The 4,127-nt window shown below is 45.2% G+C and overlaps 1 pseudogene; it reads left to right on the top strand.

Moving 5' to 3' along the window:
• The first annotated feature begins 1,772 nt into the window (after positions 1-1,772).
• On the top strand, positions 1,773-3,260 carry LOC117424816 (uncharacterized; annotated as a pseudogene).
• The last annotated feature ends 867 nt before the right edge of the window (positions 3,261-4,127 follow it).

The following is a 4,127-nucleotide window of genomic DNA, read 5'->3' as shown; positions in this document are numbered from 1 at the left end:
ATAATAATAATAATAATAATAATAATAATATTGTGCTGGTATCTACAGGGATGTCTTTTAGTTGATTTAACGGTTATTATTATTATTATTATTATTATTATTATTATTATTATTATTATTATTATTATTAACAATGGTAGTAGCTCTAATTCAGTTTTTAAATAGAAATTCGTACTTCTGCTTGTTCATTTTCTAACGTTTTGTTTTGCATACCGTATCCTTGTTAACCAGTGCATATAAAAAGACTGGAATAATACTTTCGCTTTATACTTGAGAGTGTACAATACAGTGTAATTTTGTTATAAAACAAAACTGTTACTTAGTTCCCACTGACACACAACCGTTTAACAAAGATGTTGGAATGTTTAAATTGAGTTACAATGTTGCTACAAGATTGTGTGTTAGCGACTTCTCAATGACCGCATGAAGCATGTGAAGCTAGAGATCTAATGTAAACGCCGGTCTCCAATACGAGCCCAGTCTGCAGGCAGATATTGTAAATAAACGCTGGAGGCGTTTAATTGAAGTTTTGCTGTATATAGTATTTAAATGTGTATCATGCAGTAAAACATTAATACATGTGATTTTTTTTTTTAAATTATTACCCAAAAAAGATCCAGGTACCCGGCTGTTTTTCAAATATAGGCTATATATTTGAAAAGAGGTAGAACAGCAGTGTACAAAAATTGAAAAAATTTAAAAAAAAAAAAAATTTTTTTATTGCATTACATGTTAGCTTGCGAGGTTCGGGGGGCGTGGAGCTGGGGGGGCGGATAATCTCTAATCTTTCAATTTTCTAATCTTCAGTTAATTAGTTTCAATTTACTATTTAAGACCTGATCACCTGCACCTTATCTGTCTAGTGTTTCGTTTTTGAATCCTGACTGGTAGTGTTTCGCATTACTCCCGAGAAAAAAAAAAAAAAAAAAAAAGAAGACCATTGCAAGATTAATACGCGCAGTCTTACCTGCTTCCAAATGGAAAAGCTTTCAGTTTACGCATTCCCTTCCGACTCAGACGAGTTCCTGCCTCCGACCCCTCCACCGGTCCGTCTTTGTCAGGCATTCCGTTCCTCGTCCCGGTCCGTGACCGCGCCAGCCCCGTCAGCCAACCTTGCTTCCACCCGGCGCTCAGCTAGGCAAGAGCGGGGCCCAAAGCGTGGTTCCGCTAGCCAGCCCCTACTGCATCTCAACTACAAAGATTGGACGACACCTAAGCTGCTGAAAGTACTCTTTGAAAAGTCCATTCCTATTCCCGTCGGCGGAGATCGCATGTCCCTATTCGTTACCAATTATGAAGCCTTGTCAGCCGAGCCGATTTCCCCCCCCCCCGCTTGCAAGCGGGGGGCAGCTCCTCCCACCAGATCTCAAGCCAGAGATATCTATGGCCGTCCCATCAAGTTTACAGGTGGCAGGCAAATATGCAATAACTTTAATACTTCCGCCTGCTTCAACAAAACCTGCAAGTACCTGCATGCCTGTAGCTTCTGCAACGACGCCCACTCACGCTCCATATGTCCTCTTACAGCGAAGTGACAATCAAAGTTACTTCAAGTTTCTACTCCTATCAGCGTCCAGGCTCTCGCTAATGTGCTACAAAATCATCCAGATAAGCTGTTCGTCTCTAATCTAATTAGCGGACTTACAAATGGCTTTTTTACTGGCATTTCTCACATTCCTTCGGAGTCTCATATCTGTCAAAATCTCCGCTCTGCCATTTCTGAGCCACAAGTCGTCAGTTCCCTTCTCCAAGCCGAAGTCAACAAAGGCTTCATGGTCGGCCCCTTTTCAGCACCCCCCTTCACTACCTTTCGTATTAATCCCATAGGCATCGCTACCCGTAAGTATTCCGGCAAGAAACGCCTTATTATTGACTTATCCGCTCCTCGGGGCGCTTACACACGCAGCATTAACTCCCTCATTTCAAGCGAGGAGTTCTCTCTTCACTACATTAAGCTCTCAGATGCCATTCATTTCATCAAAATTGCAGGTCACGGAGCCTGGCTCGCCAAAGCCGATATCTCCGATGCATTCAAGGTCATGCCTATTCACCCTTCCCTCCGTCACCTTTTCGGGGTCTGTTGGGCAGACAAGTTCTATTTCTCCACCCAGCTCACTTTCGGCTGCCGCAGTAGCCCAAAAATATTCGATTCCTTGTCAGAAGCCCTCTGCTGGATTCTGCTCAACTCCTATCATGTCCCCTTCCTCCTCCATCTAATGGATGACTTTCTGCTTATTTCCCCCCCGTCAGATCCTCCAGCCCAAGCAATTAATCAGCTAAAGACCCTCTTTTCCTCAGTCGGTGTCCCTCTTTCTCAAGAGAAAACCATCGGCCCTGTTAACTCCCTGGAATTCCTCGGCATCACACTCAATACAGTGAAATTCGAAGCCAGCCTGCCTCTTGCCAAACTCCAACGCTTACTTTCACTCATTAACAATTTTCAGATCTCCTCTTTCATTAAGAAGAGGGACCTCCTGTCTCTCCTCGGCCATTTTAATTTCGCCATTCGCATCATTCCCCAGGGCAGAACATTTATTTCACGTCTCCTAGCCCTCTCATCAACGGTCAAGAATATGAATTCTCATGTGAAAATTTCAGCCGAAGCCAGGAAAGACATAAAGATGTGGATCAGTCTCCTTTCTAACTGGAATGGCCTCTCTCTATTTTACGACGATTTCATTTCAGCCCCCCATGACCTTGCCCTCTTCACTGATGCCTCATCCATCGGATTCGGCGGGTTCCTTGTTCCTGAATGGTTCTCTAGCACTTGACCCCCTGAAATTCAGCTCCTTCCCCCTCAAGAGAAATCTACGGCACTTCTAGAAATTTATCCAATCGCGGTGGCCGCTGCCCTCTGGGGTCACCAATGGTCAAGAAAATCAATTATTTTCTTCAGCGATAACAAACCCACAGTACACATCATTAACAAAGGACGTTCTTCATCCCCCATCATTATGTGCCTGCTCCGTCGTCTCATATGGTCATCTGTATCTCTCAACTTCCTAATACAAGCTCGTCATCTTCCGGGTACCCATAATAATGCTGCGGATGCTCTTTCTCGCCTACAGGTAGCCAAGTTCCATCTGCCTCCCCAAACCCCCTCCAGACCCCACAGTTTCATCAGCTACTTCTGGACTGAACGCTACCCTCCGCAACCTCCTTCAATCCGCTCAAAACTACATGTCTACAGCCCTCGCCCCTTCTTCAAGAGCTTCTTATTCTACGGCCTGGTCAGCATTCCTAACCTTCTGTGCTCATAATCATATCCACCCTATTCCCTTCAATCAAGATTGGATCCTGGCCTTCATCGTCCATGCTAAGGAATCTCTCCATCTTTCCCCAGCATCCATCAAATCTTACATTTCAGGAATCCAATATCACTACCGCATCATGTACGTGCTTTCACCCACCATCCTCTCCATACCAGTTGTTCGTCTGACCCTCCGCGGAATCTTCAAAAGCTCCCCCCCTGCTGCACCTTCCCGCCTGCCTATATCAACAGATATCCTCCATTCCCTCATCTCTACTCTTCGGAAAGGTTGCTTTTCCCCATACGAAGATCTCCTAATGGAAACCATCTGCCTCACAGCCTTCTTCGGCTTCCTAAGATGCTCAGAATTCGCAGTTCCTTCATCTTCAAGCTTCCCTGCAATGGGTATTCGTCTCTGCGATCTCTCCTGTATTAGCAACTCCCATTTCATAATCCGGCTGCGTATCTCCAAGACAGATCAACTCCGGCGTGGTCAGTTCATCCAGCTTTCAAGGATCAAATCCTCTATCTGCCCTTTTTCAGCAATGGCAAAATATCTCTCCATCAGGAAATCCCTTCCCCCCCTGGACCCTCTATTCATCGATTCCTCTCACTCTATTGTCACTCGTCACTGGTTCTCAGCCCACCTCTCCTCCCTCCTTTCTAGAGCAGGCCTCCCTCCTCAGCTGTATTCTCCCCATTAATTTTGTATAGGTGCAGCTACCTCCGCTGCAAGAGCCAGCTCAATCACAGTCTGATCAAGACCATGGACCGCTGGTCCTCTTCCGCAGTAGACTATTACGTCCATTCATCTCCCCCCGATATAGCGGCAGCCCATTTTAAAATTGCTAACATGCCTGGAGTGGGGGCTACCTGT

Source organism: Acipenser ruthenus, chromosome 19 (assembly GCF_902713425.1).
Source record: "Acipenser ruthenus chromosome 19, fAciRut3.2 maternal haplotype, whole genome shotgun sequence".
In the NCBI taxonomy this organism is placed as follows: Eukaryota; Metazoa; Chordata; class Actinopteri; order Acipenseriformes; family Acipenseridae; genus Acipenser; species Acipenser ruthenus.
Note: the sequence above shows the minus strand (reverse complement) of the source record. Positions and strands in the feature narration are given on the sequence as shown.